This window comes from Biomphalaria glabrata, chromosome 7 (genome assembly GCF_947242115.1).
Source record: "Biomphalaria glabrata chromosome 7, xgBioGlab47.1, whole genome shotgun sequence".
NCBI lineage: Eukaryota > Metazoa > Mollusca > Gastropoda > Planorbidae > Biomphalaria > Biomphalaria glabrata.
In genome coordinates, this window is record NC_074717.1 from 10,658,990 (window position 1) to 10,680,062 (window position 21,073).

The window sequence follows — 21,073 nt, forward strand, 5'->3', positions numbered from 1 at the left end:
AATTATAATAGAAATAATAATTAGAGTAATTAGCATGACAGATTGTGCTACAAGGGAGAATATTGCTACACAAGTGTAGAAGGAAGGAAGCAAGGAAGCAAGGAAGGAAGAAAAAGAGAACTAGGAGTGAAAGGAGATAGGCTGAACTACCAATCGTACCATTTATTGAAATTGAGTTGGGCCATTCCCGGAAGGACTGCAATACCGGGTCGACCCGTGGCGAGAGCGGAGCAAGCCCCGGACATCTCGCCTAGTTCCAAAAATCAGTTTAATATCGTAGTGACTCAATGAGCCACGTATCAGATATTAAGCTGATAAGAACAGATACTACACTTTGATCTTAGCCAAAAGGCCGAGAAGCGATACAGGGGATATGGTCAAAATGCGGCACTCTCGCCAGAAAATGTACTCAAAATCGGCGAACGGGTACCATTTAAAAATAGAGCTGACCTTTCGGACAAAAATTGCATTTTCCACGTGACCATGGATTTCTAGCACGTGGCCTGCTTGCGGTGCCACCGGTTAATATTACCCAAAGTGTTTCACTGCGAGAGTTAGCCAGCGAAACGTGATGCCCTTAGCATTACAAATAAACAAATTTTATGCCGTTGCTGCCACTGATATGGCTATTAATAGATTTTCTCCTATTAATCAAGTGTTGCTTCCCTTTGACCACACCGCAACCAAACAAACAAACAAAATACATGTGCGCAATAAAACAGCAAACAACAACGTCCCAGGTGCAGGTAGGACTCAGCCAGCCAATCTTCCCTTTTTTAACATGAAGACGACATAACTACCGGACAAGCCGCTAAATGGACAAGGTCCAGCCGCTACTTCAAAGGAGCCTCGTTCAATCGGCACAGACAGACAGGCTGCCAAGTCGCTTGGTGACCTTAAAGCATCATCCCTACCTGTCCGCGAGTTCGAACAGGGACACTTTTTTTTTCCGCCTTCGGACAGAATTGCCAACACCCGTCCAAATTTGAAAATGGAGAACCTTCCTTTGCTGTGCCAAGCTGTGCTGTGCCGTGCTTTTAGCGAAGCGTAAAGGGGGTGAAAAATTTTACCCCACAAAAAAAAAAAAAAAAAATTTAGAAAAAAAAATTTAAAAAAAAATCAAATTTGGTCTAGAAAATATTTTTCACGAACAGACTATTTAAGTAGCTTCCACAGGTATGGTATGGCCCTATTCTGTAAAGAGTTTTAATACATTTGATTTATATAAATTAATGTTCAGGAACATTTTGCGCCCATGTCATTCTTAGTCTGGACCTACATTGATACACTGACCTTGAGAATCGTTTGCAGGCATTGCGCGAGAAAATTGTGAATAGCCGAGTATTGAGGTGGGTGAACGTGGGGCTAGCTAGCTATTTAAAAAAAAAAAAAAAGAAAGTAACTGAAAGAAAAAAAAAAAGAGAAAGAAATGAAAGATATAAAAATACTGCTACTTACGTATGATCAGCTAGCTCGTCGCAGGCAGCCATTTGAAGTTCGTAGTAAATCCACTGTTCACAACTGATGAGTATGAATGTTATTTTTATAATCCACAGAATTTACACAGTAGCTTTCAAAGAGGTTTGCGACAATCGCAATAACATTTTCATCTGTTCTTGAATCAATACACTGAATAAAAAATACATAAACATTTGAATAAAGGAAAAAATAAAATAAATAAAAAATCATAGCTAGCCCAATATAAACTTTATATAAATATATGTATAAATAAATTGCTAAATAATAAATAAATCATATAGATTTACAATGAATAGAAAGACAAGAAATTACTATTATAACTGCCATTATTAAAAATTATTATAAGTATAATTATTGTTTTTATTATTAAAAATTATTATAAGTATTATTATTGTTATTATTATTATTATTATTATTATTATTATAATAAGTATTATTATTAAAAATTATTATAAGTATTATTATTAAAAATTATTATAAGTATTATTATAATCATCATTATAAATATTAAAATTGAAACAATTATTATTATTATAACAATAAGTATAACTATTTTTTATAATAATAATAATGGTAATAATGATAATAATAATGATAATGATGACAATAATTCTAATTATAATTACAACGGTAATACTTATTGTTATTATAATTATAATGAAAATAATTATTATAATGACAATTATAATAGAAATAATAATTAGAGTAATTAGCATGACAGATTGTGCTACAAGGGAGAATATTGCTACACAAGTGTAGAAGGAAGGAAGCAAGGAAGCAAGGAAGGAAGAAAAAGAGAACTAGGAGTGAAAGGAGATAGGCTGAACTACCAATCGTACCATTTATTGAAATTGAGTTGGGCCATTCCCGGAAGGACTGCAATACCGGGTCGACCCGTGGCGAGAGCGGAGCAAGCCCCGGACATCTCGCCTAGTTCCAAAAATCAGTTTAATATCGTAGTGACTCAATGAGCCACGTATCAGATATTAAGCTGATAAGAACAGATACTACACTTTGATCTTAGCCAAAAGGCCGAGAAGCGATACAGGGGATATGGTCAAAATGCGGCACTCTCGCCAGAAAATGTACTCAAAATCGGCGAACGGGTACCATTTAAAAATAGAGCTGACCTTTCGGACAAAAATTGCATTTTCCACGTGACCATGGATTTCTAGCACGTGGCCTGCTTGCGGTGCCACCGGTTAATATTACCCAAAGTGTTTCACTGCGAGAGTTAGCCAGCGAAACGTGATGCCCTTAGCATTACAAATAAACAAATTTTATGCCGTTGCTGCCACTGATATGGCTATTAATAGATTTTCTCCTATTAATCAAGTGTTGCTTCCCTTTGACCACACCGCAACCAAACAAACAAACAAAATACATGTGCGCAATAAAACAGCAAACAACAACGTCCCAGGTGCAGGTAGGACTCAGCCAGCCAATCTTCCCTTTTTTAACATGAAGACGACATAACTACCGGACAAGCCGCTAAATGGACAAGGTCCAGCCGCTACTTCAAAGGAGCCTCGTTCAATCGGCACAGACAGACAGGCTGCCAAGTCGCTTGGTGACCTTAAAGCATCATCCCTACCTGTCCGCGAGTTCGAACAGGGACACTTTTTTTTTCCGCCTTCGGACAGAATTGCCAACACCCGTCCAAATTTGAAAATGGAGAACCTTCCTTTGCTGTGCCAAGCTGTGCTGTGCCGTGCTTTTAGCGAAGCGTAAAGGGGGTGAAAAATTTTACCCCACAAAAAAAAAAAAAAAAAATTTAGAAAAAAAAATTTAAAAAAAAATCAAATTTGGTCTAGAAAATATTTTTCACGAACAGACTATTTAAGTAGCTTCCACAGGTATGGTATGGCCCTATTCTGTAAAGAGTTTTAATACATTTGATTTATATAAATTAATGTTCAGGAACATTTTGCGCCCATGTCATTCTTAGTCTGGACCTACATTGATACACTGACCTTGAGAATCGTTTGCAGGCATTGCGCGAGAAAATTGTGAATAGCCGAGTATTGAGGTGGGTGAACGTGGGGCTAGCTAGCTATTTAAAAAAAAAAAAAAAAGAAAGTAACTGAAAGAAAAAAAAAAAGAGAAAGAAATGAAAGATATAAAAATACTGCTACTTACGTATGATCAGCTAGCTCGTCGCAGGCAGCCATTTGAAGTTCGTAGTAAATCCACTGTTCACAACTGATGAGTATGAATGTTATTTTTATAATCCACAGAATTTACACAGTAGCTTTCAAAGAGGTTTGCGACAATCGCAATAACATTTTCATCTGTTCTTGAATCAATACACTGAATAAAAAATACATAAACATTTGAATAAAGGAAAAAATAAAATAAATAAAAAATCATAGCTAGCCCAATATAAACTTTATATAAATATATGTATAAATAAATTGCTAAATAATAAATAAATCATATAGATTTACAATGAATAGAAAGACAAGAAATTACTATTATAACTGCCATTATTAAAAATTATTATAAGTATAATTATTGTTTTTATTATTAAAAATTATTATAAGTATTATTATTGTTATTATTATTATTATTATTATTATTATTATAATAAGTATTATTATTAAAAATTATTATAAGTATTATTATTAAAAATTATTATAAGTATTATTATAATCATCATTATAAATATTAAAATTGAAACAATTATTATTATTATAACAATAAGTATAACTATTTTTTATAATAATAATAATGATAATAATGATAATAATAATGATAATGATGACAATAATTCTAATTATAATTACAACGGTAATACTTATTGTTATTATAATTATAATGAAAATAATTATTATAATGACAATTATAATAGAAATAATAATTAGAGTAATTAGCATGACAGATTGTGCTACAAGGGAGAATATTGCTACACAAGTGTAGAAGGAAGGAAGCAAGGAAGCAAGGAAGGAAGAAAAAGAGAACTAGGAGTGAAAGGAGATAGGCTGAACTACCAATCGTACCATTTATTGAAATTGAGTTGGGCCATTCCCGGAAGGACTGCAATACCGGGTCGACCCGTGGCGAGAGCGGAGCAAGCCCCGGACATCTCGCCTAGTTCCAAAAATCAGTTTAATATCGTAGTGACTCAATGAGCCACGTATCAGATATTAAGCTGATAAGAACAGATACTACACTTTGATCTTAGCCAAAAGGCCGAGAAGCGATACAGGGGATATGGTCAAAATGCGGCACTCTCGCCAGAAAATGTACTCAAAATCGGCGAACGGGTACCATTTAAAAATAGAGCTGACCTTTCGGACAAAAATTGCATTTTCCACGTGACCATGGATTTCTAGCACGTGGCCTGCTTGCGGTGCCACCGGTTAATATTACCCAAAGTGTTTCACTGCGAGAGTTAGCCAGCGAAACGTGATGCCCTTAGCATTACAAATAAACAAATTTTATGCCGTTGCTGCCACTGATATGGCTATTAATAGATTTTCTCCTATTAATCAAGTGTTGCTTCCCTTTGACCACACCGCAACCAAACAAACAAACAAAATACATGTGCGCAATAAAACAGCAAACAACAACGTCCCAGGTGCAGGTAGGACTCAGCCAGCCAATCTTCCCTTTTTTAACATGAAGACGACATAACTACCGGACAAGCCGCTAAATGGACAAGGTCCAGCCGCTACTTCAAAGGAGCCTCGTTCAATCGGCACAGACAGACAGGCTGCCAAGTCGCTTGGTGACCTTAAAGCATCATCCCTACCTGTCCGCGAGTTCGAACAGGGACACTTTTTTTTTCCGCCTTCGGACAGAATTGCCAACACCCGTCCAAATTTGAAAATGGAGAACCTTCCTTTGCTGTGCCAAGCTGTGCTGTGCCGTGCTTTTAGCGAAGCGTAAAGGGGGTGAAAAATTTTACCCCACAAAAAAAAAAAAAAAAAATTTAGAAAAAAAAATTTAAAAAAAAATCAAATTTGGTCTAGAAAATATTTTTCACGAACAGACTATTTAAGTAGCTTCCACAGGTATGGTATGGCCCTATTCTGTAAAGAGTTTTAATACATTTGATTTATATAAATTAATGTTCAGGAACATTTTGCGCCCATGTCATTCTTAGTCTGGACCTACATTGATACACTGACCTTGAGAATCGTTTGCAGGCATTGCGCGAGAAAATTGTGAATAGCCGAGTATTGAGGTGGGTGAACGTGGGGCTAGCTAGCTATTTAAAAAAAAAAAAAAAAGAAAGTAACTGAAAGAAAAAAAAAAAGAGAAAGAAATGAAAGATATAAAAATACTGCTACTTACGTATGATCAGCTAGCTCGTCGCAGGCAGCCATTTGAAGTTCGTAGTAAATCCACTGTTCACAACTGATGAGTATGAATGTTATTTTTATAATCCACAGAATTTACACAGTAGCTTTCAAAGAGGTTTGCGACAATCGCAATAACATTTTCATCTGTTCTTGAATCAATACACTGAATAAAAAATACATAAACATTTGAATAAAGGAAAAAATAAAATAAATAAAAAATCATAGCTAGCCCAATATAAACTTTATATAAATATATGTATAAATAAATTGCTAAATAATAAATAAATCATATAGATTTACAATGAATAGAAAGACAAGAAATTACTATTATAACTGCCATTATTAAAAATTATTATAAGTATAATTATTGTTTTTATTATTAAAAATTATTATAAGTATTATTATTGTTATTATTATTATTATTATTATTATTATTATAATAAGTATTATTATTAAAAATTATTATAAGTATTATTATTAAAAATTATTATAAGTATTATTATAATCATCATTATAAATATTAAAATTGAAACAATTATTATTATTATAACAATAAGTATAACTATTTTTTATAATAATAATAATGATAATAATGATAATAATAATGATAATGATGACAATAATTCTAATTATAATTACAACGGTAATACTTATTGTTATTATAATTATAATGAAAATAATTATTATAATGACAATTATAATAGAAATAATAATTAGAGTAATTAGCATGACAGATTGTGCTACAAGGGAGAATATTGCTACACAAGTGTAGAAGGAAGGAAGCAAGGAAGCAAGGAAGGAAGAAAAAGAGAACTAGGAGTGAAAGGAGATAGGCTGAACTACCAATCGTACCATTTATTGAAATTGAGTTGGGCCATTCCCGGAAGGACTGCAATACCGGGTCGACCCGTGGCGAGAGCGGAGCAAGCCCCGGACATCTCGCCTAGTTCCAAAAATCAGTTTAATATCGTAGTGACTCAATGAGCCACGTATCAGATATTAAGCTGATAAGAACAGATACTACACTTTGATCTTAGCCAAAAGGCCGAGAAGCGATACAGGGGATATGGTCAAAATGCGGCACTCTCGCCAGAAAATGTACTCAAAATCGGCGAACGGGTACCATTTAAAAATAGAGCTGACCTTTCGGACAAAAATTGCATTTTCCACGTGACCATGGATTTCTAGCACGTGGCCTGCTTGCGGTGCCACCGGTTAATATTACCCAAAGTGTTTCACTGCGAGAGTTAGCCAGCGAAACGTGATGCCCTTAGCATTACAAATAAACAAATTTTATGCCGTTGCTGCCACTGATATGGCTATTAATAGATTTTCTCCTATTAATCAAGTGTTGCTTCCCTTTGACCACACCGCAACCAAACAAACAAACAAAATACATGTGCGCAATAAAACAGCAAACAACAACGTCCCAGGTGCAGGTAGGACTCAGCCAGCCAATCTTCCCTTTTTTAACATGAAGACGACATAACTACCGGACAAGCCGCTAAATGGACAAGGTCCAGCCGCTACTTCAAAGGAGCCTCGTTCAATCGGCACAGACAGACAGGCTGCCAAGTCGCTTGGTGACCTTAAAGCATCATCCCTACCTGTCCGCGAGTTCGAACAGGGACACTTTTTTTTTCCGCCTTCGGACAGAATTGCCAACACCCGTCCAAATTTGAAAATGGAGAACCTTCCTTTGCTGTGCCAAGCTGTGCTGTGCCGTGCTTTTAGCGAAGCGTAAAGGGGGTGAAAAATTTTACCCCACAAAAAAAAAAAAAAAAAATTTAGAAAAAAAAATTTAAAAAAAAATCAAATTTGGTCTAGAAAATATTTTTCACGAACAGACTATTTAAGTAGCTTCCACAGGTATGGTATGGCCCTATTCTGTAAAGAGTTTTAATACATTTGATTTATATAAATTAATGTTCAGGAACATTTTGCGCCCATGTCATTCTTAGTCTGGACCTACATTGATACACTGACCTTGAGAATCGTTTGCAGGCATTGCGCGAGAAAATTGTGAATAGCCGAGTATTGAGGTGGGTGAACGTGGGGCTAGCTAGCTATTTAAAAAAAAAAAAAAAAGAAAGTAACTGAAAGAAAAAAAAAAAGAGAAAGAAATGAAAGATATAAAAATACTGCTACTTACGTATGATCAGCTAGCTCGTCGCAGGCAGCCATTTGAAGTTCGTAGTAAATCCACTGTTCACAACTGATGAGTATGAATGTTATTTTTATAATCCACAGAATTTACACAGTAGCTTTCAAAGAGGTTTGCGACAATCGCAATAACATTTTCATCTGTTCTTGAATCAATACACTGAATAAAAAATACATAAACATTTGAATAAAGGAAAAAATAAAATAAATAAAAAATCATAGCTAGCCCAATATAAACTTTATATAAATATATGTATAAATAAATTGCTAAATAATAAATAAATCATATAGATTTACAATGAATAGAAAGACAAGAAATTACTATTATAACTGCCATTATTAAAAATTATTATAAGTATAATTATTGTTTTTATTATTAAAAATTATTATAAGTATTATTATTGTTATTATTATTATTATTATTATTATTATTATAATAAGTATTATTATTAAAAATTATTATAAGTATTATTATTAAAAATTATTATAAGTATTATTATAATCATCATTATAAATATTAAAATTGAAACAATTATTATTATTATAACAATAAGTATAACTATTTTTTATAATAATAATAATGATAATAATGATAATAATAATGATAATGATGACAATAATTCTAATTATAATTACAACGGTAATACTTATTGTTATTATAATTATAATGAAAATAATTATTATAATGACAATTATAATAGAAATAATAATTAGAGTAATTAGCATGACAGATTGTGCTACAAGGGAGAATATTGCTACACAAGTGTAGAAGGAAGGAAGCAAGGAAGCAAGGAAGGAAGAAAAAGAGAACTAGGAGTGAAAGGAGATAGGCTGAACTACCAATCGTACCATTTATTGAAATTGAGTTGGGCCATTCCCGGAAGGACTGCAATACCGGGTCGACCCGTGGCGAGAGCGGAGCAAGCCCCGGACATCTCGCCTAGTTCCAAAAATCAGTTTAATATCGTAGTGACTCAATGAGCCACGTATCAGATATTAAGCTGATAAGAACAGATACTACACTTTGATCTTAGCCAAAAGGCCGAGAAGCGATACAGGGGATATGGTCAAAATGCGGCACTCTCGCCAGAAAATGTACTCAAAATCGGCGAACGGGTACCATTTAAAAATAGAGCTGACCTTTCGGACAAAAATTGCATTTTCCACGTGACCATGGATTTCTAGCACGTGGCCTGCTTGCGGTGCCACCGGTTAATATTACCCAAAGTGTTTCACTGCGAGAGTTAGCCAGCGAAACGTGATGCCCTTAGCATTACAAATAAACAAATTTTATGCCGTTGCTGCCACTGATATGGCTATTAATAGATTTTCTCCTATTAATCAAGTGTTGCTTCCCTTTGACCACACCGCAACCAAACAAACAAACAAAATACATGTGCGCAATAAAACAGCAAACAACAACGTCCCAGGTGCAGGTAGGACTCAGCCAGCCAATCTTCCCTTTTTTAACATGAAGACGACATAACTACCGGACAAGCCGCTAAATGGACAAGGTCCAGCCGCTACTTCAAAGGAGCCTCGTTCAATCGGCACAGACAGACAGGCTGCCAAGTCGCTTGGTGACCTTAAAGCATCATCCCTACCTGTCCGCGAGTTCGAACAGGGACACTTTTTTTTTCCGCCTTCGGACAGAATTGCCAACACCCGTCCAAATTTGAAAATGGAGAACCTTCCTTTGCTGTGCCAAGCTGTGCTGTGCCGTGCTTTTAGCGAAGCGTAAAGGGGGTGAAAAATTTTACCCCACAAAAAAAAAAAAAAAAAATTTAGAAAAAAAAATTTAAAAAAAAATCAAATTTGGTCTAGAAAATATTTTTCACGAACAGACTATTTAAGTAGCTTCCACAGGTATGGTATGGCCCTATTCTGTAAAGAGTTTTAATACATTTGATTTATATAAATTAATGTTCAGGAACATTTTGCGCCCATGTCATTCTTAGTCTGGACCTACATTGATACACTGACCTTGAGAATCGTTTGCAGGCATTGCGCGAGAAAATTGTGAATAGCCGAGTATTGAGGTGGGTGAACGTGGGGCTAGCTAGCTATTTAAAAAAAAAAAAAAAAGAAAGTAACTGAAAGAAAAAAAAAAAGAGAAAGAAATGAAAGATATAAAAATACTGCTACTTACGTATGATCAGCTAGCTCGTCGCAGGCAGCCATTTGAAGTTCGTAGTAAATCCACTGTTCACAACTGATGAGTATGAATGTTATTTTTATAATCCACAGAATTTACACAGTAGCTTTCAAAGAGGTTTGCGACAATCGCAATAACATTTTCATCTGTTCTTGAATCAATACACTGAATAAAAAATACATAAACATTTGAATAAAGGAAAAAATAAAATAAATAAAAAATCATAGCTAGCCCAATATAAACTTTATATAAATATATGTATAAATAAATTGCTAAATAATAAATAAATCATATAGATTTACAATGAATAGAAAGACAAGAAATTACTATTATAACTGCCATTATTAAAAATTATTATAAGTATAATTATTGTTTTTATTATTAAAAATTATTATAAGTATTATTATTGTTATTATTATTATTATTATTATTATTATTATAATAAGTATTATTATTAAAAATTATTATAAGTATTATTATTAAAAATTATTATAAGTATTATTATAATCATCATTATAAATATTAAAATTGAAACAATTATTATTATTATAACAATAAGTATAACTATTTTTTATAATAATAATAATGGTAATAATGATAATAATAATGATAATGATGACAATAATTCTAATTATAATTACAACGGTAATACTTATTGTTATTATAATTATAATGAAAATAATTATTATAATGACAATTATAATAGAAATAATAATTAGAGTAATTAGCATGACAGATTGTGCTACAAGGGAGAATATTGCTACACAAGTGTAGAAGGAAGGAAGCAAGGAAGCAAGGAAGGAAGAAAAAGAGAACTAGGAGTGAAAGGAGATAGGCTGAACTACCAATCGTACCATTTATTGAAATTGAGTTGGGCCATTCCCGGAAGGACTGCAATACCGGGTCGACCCGTGGCGAGAGCGGAGCAAGCCCCGGACATCTCGCCTAGTTCCAAAAATCAGTTTAATATCGTAGTGACTCAATGAGCCACGTATCAGATATTAAGCTGATAAGAACAGATACTACACTTTGATCTTAGCCAAAAGGCCGAGAAGCGATACAGGGGATATGGTCAAAATGCGGCACTCTCGCCAGAAAATGTACTCAAAATCGGCGAACGGGTACCATTTAAAAATAGAGCTGACCTTTCGGACAAAAATTGCATTTTCCACGTGACCATGGATTTCTAGCACGTGGCCTGCTTGCGGTGCCACCGGTTAATATTACCCAAAGTGTTTCACTGCGAGAGTTAGCCAGCGAAACGTGATGCCCTTAGCATTACAAATAAACAAATTTTATGCCGTTGCTGCCACTGATATGGCTATTAATAGATTTTCTCCTATTAATCAAGTGTTGCTTCCCTTTGACCACACCGCAACCAAACAAACAAACAAAATACATGTGCGCAATAAAACAGCAAACAACAACGTCCCAGGTGCAGGTAGGACTCAGCCAGCCAATCTTCCCTTTTTTAACATGAAGACGACATAACTACCGGACAAGCCGCTAAATGGACAAGGTCCAGCCGCTACTTCAAAGGAGCCTCGTTCAATCGGCACAGACAGACAGGCTGCCAAGTCGCTTGGTGACCTTAAAGCATCATCCCTACCTGTCCGCGAGTTCGAACAGGGACACTTTTTTTTTCCGCCTTCGGACAGAATTGCCAACACCCGTCCAAATTTGAAAATGGAGAACCTTCCTTTGCTGTGCCAAGCTGTGCTGTGCCGTGCTTTTAGCGAAGCGTAAAGGGGGTGAAAAATTTTACCCCACAAAAAAAAAAAAAAAAAATTTAGAAAAAAAAATTTAAAAAAAAATCAAATTTGGTCTAGAAAATATTTTTCACGAACAGACTATTTAAGTAGCTTCCACAGGTATGGTATGGCCCTATTCTGTAAAGAGTTTTAATACATTTGATTTATATAAATTAATGTTCAGGAACATTTTGCGCCCATGTCATTCTTAGTCTGGACCTACATTGATACACTGACCTTGAGAATCGTTTGCAGGCATTGCGCGAGAAAATTGTGAATAGCCGAGTATTGAGGTGGGTGAACGTGGGGCTAGCTAGCTATTTAAAAAAAAAAAAAAAAGAAAGTAACTGAAAGAAAAAAAAAAAGAGAAAGAAATGAAAGATATAAAAATACTGCTACTTACGTATGATCAGCTAGCTCGTCGCAGGCAGCCATTTGAAGTTCGTAGTAAATCCACTGTTCACAACTGATGAGTATGAATGTTATTTTTATAATCCACAGAATTTACACAGTAGCTTTCAAAGAGGTTTGCGACAATCGCAATAACATTTTCATCTGTTCTTGAATCAATACACTGAATAAAAAATACATAAACATTTGAATAAAGGAAAAAATAAAATAAATAAAAAATCATAGCTAGCCCAATATAAACTTTATATAAATATATGTATAAATAAATTGCTAAATAATAAATAAATCATATAGATTTACAATGAATAGAAAGACAAGAAATTACTATTATAACTGCCATTATTAAAAATTATTATAAGTATAATTATTGTTTTTATTATTAAAAATTATTATAAGTATTATTATTGTTATTATTATTATTATTATTATTATTATTATAATAAGTATTATTATTAAAAATTATTATAAGTATTATTATTAAAAATTATTATAAGTATTATTATAATCATCATTATAAATATTAAAATTGAAACAATTATTATTATTATAACAATAAGTATAACTATTTTTTATAATAATAATAATGATAATAATGATAATAATAATGATAATGATGACAATAATTCTAATTATAATTACAACGGTAATACTTATTGTTATTATAATTATAATGAAAATAATTATTATAATGACAATTATAATAGAAATAATAATTAGAGTAATTAGCATGACAGATTGTGCTACAAGGGAGAATATTGCTACACAAGTGTAGAAGGAAGGAAGCAAGGAAGCAAGGAAGGAAGAAAAAGAGAACTAGGAGTGAAAGGAGATAGGCTGAACTACCAATCGTACCATTTATTGAAATTGAGTTGGGCCATTCCCGGAAGGACTGCAATACCGGGTCGACCCGTGGCGAGAGCGGAGCAAGCCCCGGACATCTCGCCTAGTTCCAAAAATCAGTTTAATATCGTAGTGACTCAATGAGCCACGTATCAGATATTAAGCTGATAAGAACAGATACTACACTTTGATCTTAGCCAAAAGGCCGAGAAGCGATACAGGGGATATGGTCAAAATGCGGCACTCTCGCCAGAAAATGTACTCAAAATCGGCGAACGGGTACCATTTAAAAATAGAGCTGACCTTTCGGACAAAAATTGCATTTTCCACGTGACCATGGATTTCTAGCACGTGGCCTGCTTGCGGTGCCACCGGTTAATATTACCCAAAGTGTTTCACTGCGAGAGTTAGCCAGCGAAACGTGATGCCCTTAGCATTACAAATAAACAAATTTTATGCCGTTGCTGCCACTGATATGGCTATTAATAGATTTTCTCCTATTAATCAAGTGTTGCTTCCCTTTGACCACACCGCAACCAAACAAACAAACAAAATACATGTGCGCAATAAAACAGCAAACAACAACGTCCCAGGTGCAGGTAGGACTCAGCCAGCCAATCTTCCCTTTTTTAACATGAAGACGACATAACTACCGGACAAGCCGCTAAATGGACAAGGTCCAGCCGCTACTTCAAAGGAGCCTCGTTCAATCGGCACAGACAGACAGGCTGCCAAGTCGCTTGGTGACCTTAAAGCATCATCCCTACCTGTCCGCGAGTTCGAACAGGGACACTTTTTTTTTCCGCCTTCGGACAGAATTGCCAACACCCGTCCAAATTTGAAAATGGAGAACCTTCCTTTGCTGTGCCAAGCTGTGCTGTGCCGTGCTTTTAGCGAAGCGTAAAGGGGGTGAAAAATTTTACCCCACAAAAAAAAAAAAAAAAAATTTAGAAAAAAAAATTTAAAAAAAAATCAAATTTGGTCTAGAAAATATTTTTCACGAACAGACTATTTAAGTAGCTTCCACAGGTATGGTATGGCCCTATTCTGTAAAGAGTTTTAATACATTTGATTTATATAAATTAATGTTCAGGAACATTTTGCGCCCATGTCATTCTTAGTCTGGACCTACATTGATACACTGACCTTGAGAATCGTTTGCAGGCATTGCGCGAGAAAATTGTGAATAGCCGAGTATTGAGGTGGGTGAACGTGGGGCTAGCTAGCTATTTAAAAAAAAAAAAAAAAGAAAGTAACTGAAAGAAAAAAAAAAAGAGAAAGAAATGAAAGATATAAAAATACTGCTACTTACGTATGATCAGCTAGCTCGTCGCAGGCAGCCATTTGAAGTTCGTAGTAAATCCACTGTTCACAACTGATGAGTATGAATGTTATTTTTATAATCCACAGAATTTACACAGTAGCTTTCAAAGAGGTTTGCGACAATCGCAATAACATTTTCATCTGTTCTTGAATCAATACACTGAATAAAAAATACATAAACATTTGAATAAAGGAAAAAATAAAATAAATAAAAAATCATAGCTAGCCCAATATAAACTTTATATAAATATATGTATAAATAAATTGCTAAATAATAAATAAATCATATAGATTTACAATGAATAGAAAGACAAGAAATTACTATTATAACTGCCATTATTAAAAATTATTATAAGTATAATTATTGTTTTTATTATTAAAAATTATTATAAGTATTATTATTGTTATTATTATTATTATTATTATTATTATTATAATAAGTATTATTATTAAAAATTATTATAAGTATTATTATTAAAAATTATTATAAGTATTATTATAATCATCATTATAAATATTAAAATTGAAACAATTATTATTATTATAACAATAAGTATAACTATTTTTTATAATAATAATAATGATAATAATGATAATAATAATGATAATGATGACAATAATTCTAATTATAATTACAACGGTAATACTTATTGTTATTATAATTATAATGAAAATAATTATTATAATGACAATTATAATAGAAATAATAATTAGAGTAATTAGCATGACAGATTGTGCTACAAGGGAGAATATTGCTACACAAGTGTAGAAGGAAGGAAGCAAGGAAGCAAGGAAGGAAGAAAAAGAGAACTAGGAGTGAAAGGAGATAGGCTGAACTACCAATCGTACCATTTATTGAAATTGAGTTGGGCCATTCCCGGAAGGACTGCAATACCGGGTCGACCCGTGGCGAGAGCGGAGCAAGCCCCGGACATCTCGCCTAGTTCCAAAAATCAGTTTAATATCGTAGTGACTCAATGAGCCACGTATCAGATATTAAGCTGATAAGAACAGATACTACACTTTGATCTTAGCCAAAAGGCCGAGAAGCGATACAGGGGATATGGTCAAAATGCGGCACTCTCGCCAGAAAATGTACTCAAAATCGGCGAACGGGTACCATTTAAAAATAGAGCTGACCTTTCGGACAAAAATTGCATTTTCCACGTGACCATGGATTTCTAGCACGTGGCCTGCTTGCGGTGCCACCGGTTAATATTACCCAAAGTGTTTCACTGCGAGAGTTAGCCAGCGAAACGTGATGCCCTTAGCATTACAAATAAACAAATTTTATGCCGTTGCTGCCACTGATATGGCTATTAATAGATTTTCTCCTATTAATCAAGTGTTGCTTCCCTTTGACCACACCGCAACCAAACAAACAAACAAAATACATGTGCGCAATAAAACAGCAAACAACAACGTCCCAGGTGCAGGTAGGACTCAGCCAGCCAATCTTCCCTTTTTTAACATGAAGACGACATAACTACCGGACAAGCCGCTAAATGGACAAGGTCCAGCCGCTACTTCAAAGGAGCCTCGTTCAATCGGCACAGACAGACAGGCTGCCAAGTCGCTTGGTGACCTTAAAGCATCATCCCTACCTGTCCGCGAGTTCGAACAGGGACACTTTTTTTTTCCGCCTTCGGACAGAATTGCCAACACCCGTCCAAATTTGAAAATGGAGAACCTTCCTTTGCTGTGCCAAGCTGTGCTGTGCCGTGCTTTTAGCGAAGCGTAAAGGGGGTGAAAAATTTTACCCCACAAAAAAAAAAAAAAAAAATTTAGAAAAAAAAATTTAAAAAAAAATCAAATTTGGTCTAGAAAATATTTTTCACGAACAGACTATTTAAGTAGCTTCCACAGGTATGGTATGGCCCTATTCTGTAAAGAGTTTTAATACATTTGATTTATATAAATTAATGTTCAGGAACATTTTGCGCCCATGTCATTCTTAGTCTGGACCTACATTGATACACTGACCTTGAGAATCGTTTGCAGGCATTGCGCGAGAAAATTGTGAATAGCCGAGTATTGAGGTGGGTGAACGTGGGGCTAGCTAGCTATTTAAAAAAAAAAAAAAAAGAAAGTAACTGAAAGAAAAAAAAAAAGAGAAAGAAATGAAAGATATAAAAATACTGCTACTTACGTATGATCAGCTAGCTCGTCGCAGGCAGCCATTTGAAGTTCGTAGTAAATCCACTGTTCACAACTGATGAGTATGAATGTTATTTTTATAATCCACAGAATTTACACAGTAGCTTTCAAAGAGGTTTGCGACAATCGCAATAACATTTTCATCTGTTCTTGAATCAATACACTGAATAAAAAATACATAAACATTTGAATAAAGGAAAAAATAAAATAAATAAAAAATCATAGCTAGCCCAATATAAACTTTATATAAATATATGTATAAATAAATTGCTAAATAATAAATAAATCATATAGATTTACAATGAATAGAAAGACAAGAAATTACTATTATAACTGCCATTATTAAAAATTATTATAAGTATAATTATTGTTTTTATTATTAAAAATTATTATAAGTATTATTATTGTTATTATTATTATTATTATTATTATTATTATAATAAGTATTATTATTAAAAATTATTATAAGTATTATTATTAAAAATTATTATAAGTATTATTATAATCATCATTATAAATATTAAAATTGAAACAATTATTATTATTATAACAATAAGTATAACTATTTTTTATAATAATAATAATGATAATAATGATAATAATAATGATAATGATGACAATAATTCTAATTATAATTACAACGGTAATACTTATTGTTATTATAATTATAATGAAAATAATTATTATAATGACAATTATAATAGAAATAATAATTAGAGTAATTAGCATGACAGATTGTGCTACAAGGGAGAATATTGCTACACAAGTGTAGAAGGAAGGAAGCAAGGAAGCAAGGAAGGAAGAAAAAGAGAACTAGGAGTGAAAGGAGATAGGCTGAACTACCAATCGTACCATTTATTGAAATTGAGTTGGGCCATTCCCGGAAGGACTGCAATACCGGGTCGACCCGTGGCGAGAGCGGAGCAAGCCCCGGACATCTCGCCTAGTTCCAAAAATCAGTTTAATATCGTAGTGACTCAATGAGCCACGTATCAGATATTAAGCTGATAAGAACAGATACTACACTTTGATCTTAGCCAAAAGGCCGAGAAGCGATACAGGGGATATGGTCAAAATGCGGCACTCTCGCCAGAAAATGTACTCAAAATCGGCGAACGGGTACCATTTAAAAATAGAGCTGACCTTTCGGACAAAAATTGCATTTTCCACGTGACCATGGATTTCTAGCACGTGGCCTGCTTGCGGTGCCACCGGTTAATATTACCCAAAGTGTTTCACTGCGAGAGTTAGCCAGCGAAACGTGATGCCCTTAGCATTACAAATAAACAAATTTTATGCCGTTGCTGCCACTGATATGGCTATTAATAGATTTTCTCCTATTAATCAAGTGTTGCTTCCCTTTGACCACACCGCAACCAAACAAACAAACAAAATACATGTGCGCAATAAAACAGCAAACAACAACGTCCCAGGTGCAGGTAGGACTCAGCCAGCCAATCTTCCCTTTTTTAACATGAAGACGACATAACTACCGGACAAGCCGCTAAATGGACAAGGTCCAGCCGCTACTTCAAAGGAGCCTCGTTCAATCGGCACAGACAGACAGGCTGCCAAGTCGCTTGGTGACCTTAAAGCATCATCCCTACCTGTCCGCGAGTTCGAACAGGGACACTTTTTTTCCGCCTTCGGACAGAATTGCCAACACCCGTCCAAATTTGAAAATGGAGAACCTTCCTTTGCTGTGCCAAGCTGTGCTGTGCCGTGCTTTTAGCGAAGCGTAAAGGGGGTGAAAAATTTTACCCCACAAAAAAAAAAAAAAAATTTAGAAAATTTTTTTAAAAAAAATCAAATTTGGTCTAGAAAATATTTTTCACGAACAGACTATTTAAGTAGCTTCCACAGGTATGGTATGGCCCTATTCTTTAAAGAGTTTTAATACATTTGATTTATATAAATTAATGTTCAGGAACATTTTGCGCCCATGTCATTCTTAGTCTGGACCTACATTGATACACTGACCTTGAGAATCGTTTGCAGGCATTGCGCGAGAAAATTGTGAATAGCCGAGTATTGAGGTGGGTGAACGTGGGGCTAGCTAGCTATTTAAAAAAAAAAAAAAAGAAAGTAACTGAAAGAAAAAAAAAAAGAGAAAGAAATGAAAGATATAAAAATACTGCTACTTACGTATGATCAGCTAGCTCGTCGCAGGCAGCCATTTGAAGTTCGTAGTAAATCCACTGTTCACAACTGATGAGTATGAATGTTATTTTTATAATCCACAGAATTTACACAGTAGCTTTCAAAGAGGTTTGCGACAATCGCAATAACATTTTCATCTGTTCTTGAATCAATACACTGAATAAAAAATACATAAACATTTGAATAAAGGAAAAAATAAAATAAATAAAAAATCATAGCTAGCCCAATATAAACTTTATATAAATATATGTATAAATAAATTGCTAAATAATAAATAAAGCATATAGATTTACAATGAATAGAAAGACAAGAAATTACTATTATAACTGCCATTATTAAAAATTATTATTGTTTTTATTATTATTATTATTATTATAAGTATTGTTATTAAAAATTATTATAAGTATTATTATTAAAAATTATTATAAGTATTATTATAATCATCATTATAAATATTAAAATTGAAACAATTATTATTATTATAACAATAAGTATAACTATTTTTTATAATAATAATAATAATAATAATAATAATAATAATGATAATAATAATGATAATGATGACAATAATTGTAATTATAATTACAACGGTAATACTTATTGTTATTATAATTATAATGAAAATAATTATTATAATGACAATTATAATAGAAATAATAATTAGAGTAATTAGCATGACAGATTGTGCTACAAGGGAGAATATTGCTACACAAGTGTAGAAGGAAGGAAGCAAGGAAGCAAGGAAGGAAGAAAAAGAGAACTAGGAGTGAAAGGAGATAGGCTGAACTACCAATCGTACCATTTATTGAAATTGAGTTGGGCCATTCCCGGAAGGACTGCAATACCGGGTCGACCCGTGGCGAGAGCGGAGCAAGCCCCGGACATCTCGCCTAGTTCCAAAAATCAGTTTAATATCGTAGTGACTCAATGAGCCACGTATCAGATATTAAGCTGATAAGAACAGATACTACTTTTTTTTTTTTTTTTTTTTTTTTTTTTTTTTTTTTTTTTTTTTTTTTTTTTTTTTTCAAAAGGAAACCTCAGCTTTTTAGCCTTGACTTCAGTTGTCTAGCTATTTACATCCTAGGAATCCTTGGGCTATTGCCTCTTTTCTTTGCCTCTTTTTTGGGCGTTGCCTCTTTTTTGGGCTCTTGGCCTCTTTATTGGGCTTTTTTTTTTTTTTTTTTTTTTTTTTCTTTTTTTTTTTTTTTTTTTTTTTTTAATTCAAAAAGGAAAAAACACATGACATATTATTTTATACTAATAATAATAACACATGGAATATTTCATAAAAAGCAAATTTTTCATGAAGGCAAGTATAGTTTCAGAAACACATTCTAGGGTTTCTAGCGTGATCAGTGAGTAGGCTGCATCAAAAGGTCCAAATAGGAACAGGTGTAACATTTTATTAAGTACTAATTATAGTTTTGACAATATATATATATCCGCATATGTGGCATACCTCAACATTTAGAAGGCGTGTACACATATTATCAATATGTTTAAGGAGTTAACTTCAAAAACAAGGGTTAGGGGGGAACAAGCTTTTCATCGTTCCTTCCTTTGACAATTTTTTGATTGTCCCCCTTGAGACTTGGAAACTTGCTTCCTCGTCATCAAGGTGGCAATCGTGTCTTGTAGAGTCAAGGGTCGGGATGTTTTTGCCTGCGAAGAAATTTTCTGTGATTTACTTTTTGTCACAGAGGTCTACTGATCGAGCAATTTAATTGACAATGTTCATTTTGCATCTGTGCTTTAGAGTGACACTGTCCTTGTTGACTTAATTATAAATTTAATGTCTGTGTAGTGGCCTGAAACTAGGAAACAGATGTTAGGTTATTTATTAAAAACATTATTGCTAGATACCGATTTCAAAATTTGCATAATATTGGAAAGGTTGTCAGTAAGCTAAAATATCATATATTTAGTACAGAGCGGGAAAAAGTTCAACCCAATCAGGGGCAACAGGAGCGAAGATCATAAAGAGTTGTGTCTTTTCCCTTAGCCTTCTGTTGGGAATGTTACTGTTATCTTTTGTTAATGAAATGGAAGACGACTCAAAAAATTCTTTGGTGGGCAGTCTGTTTTTGTGACTTCCCTTGGGGCGAAGCGCTGGTTGCCTTATTTCTCCTTATGCTTGGTATTGTAGTTTTGTTTACATTGTCTGAGTTTCTCCGTTTTTTGTAGTGGTGTAAATTCTTCTGGAATAATTGGAGTCTCTTGTCGTTGCTGTGAGATTTCGATTTGCGGCAGCGGTGTGCTACTGGGGTGCTCCTTTTTTAAGAGGAGGGCCGTCAGTATTTGTGAGTTTGTTTGGTGGGCGCACT

The 21,073-nt window shown here is 33.8% G+C and overlaps 9 non-coding genes and 1 pseudogene across 9 annotated transcripts; all 10 read right to left on the reverse strand.

Moving 5' to 3' along the window:
* Positions 1-171: 171 nt before the first annotated feature.
* Positions 172-364, reverse strand: LOC129927516 (U2 spliceosomal RNA). The gene has a single exon (XR_008779122.1). It is a non-coding gene; the product is annotated as a U2 spliceosomal RNA (small nuclear RNA).
* A 1,966-nt stretch (positions 365-2,330) lies between these two features.
* On the reverse strand, positions 2,331-2,523 carry LOC129927517 (U2 spliceosomal RNA). Its single transcript, XR_008779123.1, has one exon. It is a non-coding gene; the product is annotated as a U2 spliceosomal RNA (small nuclear RNA).
* Positions 2,524-4,490: 1,967 nt separating this feature from the next.
* LOC129927518 (U2 spliceosomal RNA) lies at positions 4,491-4,683 on the reverse strand. The gene has a single exon (XR_008779124.1). It is a non-coding gene; the product is annotated as a U2 spliceosomal RNA (small nuclear RNA).
* A 1,967-nt stretch (positions 4,684-6,650) lies between these two features.
* Positions 6,651-6,843, reverse strand: LOC129927519 (U2 spliceosomal RNA). Its single transcript, XR_008779125.1, has one exon. It is a non-coding gene; the product is annotated as a U2 spliceosomal RNA (small nuclear RNA).
* Positions 6,844-8,810: 1,967 nt separating this feature from the next.
* On the reverse strand, positions 8,811-9,003 carry LOC129927520 (U2 spliceosomal RNA). The gene has a single exon (XR_008779126.1). It is a non-coding gene; the product is annotated as a U2 spliceosomal RNA (small nuclear RNA).
* A 1,967-nt stretch (positions 9,004-10,970) lies between these two features.
* LOC129927521 (U2 spliceosomal RNA) lies at positions 10,971-11,163 on the reverse strand. The gene has a single exon (XR_008779127.1). It is a non-coding gene; the product is annotated as a U2 spliceosomal RNA (small nuclear RNA).
* Positions 11,164-13,130: 1,967 nt separating this feature from the next.
* LOC129927522 (U2 spliceosomal RNA) lies at positions 13,131-13,323 on the reverse strand. The gene has a single exon (XR_008779128.1). It is a non-coding gene; the product is annotated as a U2 spliceosomal RNA (small nuclear RNA).
* A 1,967-nt stretch (positions 13,324-15,290) lies between these two features.
* Positions 15,291-15,483, reverse strand: LOC129927523 (U2 spliceosomal RNA). Its single transcript, XR_008779129.1, has one exon. It is a non-coding gene; the product is annotated as a U2 spliceosomal RNA (small nuclear RNA).
* Positions 15,484-17,450: 1,967 nt separating this feature from the next.
* Positions 17,451-17,643, reverse strand: LOC129927524 (U2 spliceosomal RNA). The gene has a single exon (XR_008779130.1). It is a non-coding gene; the product is annotated as a U2 spliceosomal RNA (small nuclear RNA).
* A 1,914-nt stretch (positions 17,644-19,557) lies between these two features.
* On the reverse strand, positions 19,558-19,731 carry LOC129927554 (U2 spliceosomal RNA; annotated as a pseudogene).
* Between the last annotated feature and the right edge of the window lie 1,342 nt (positions 19,732-21,073).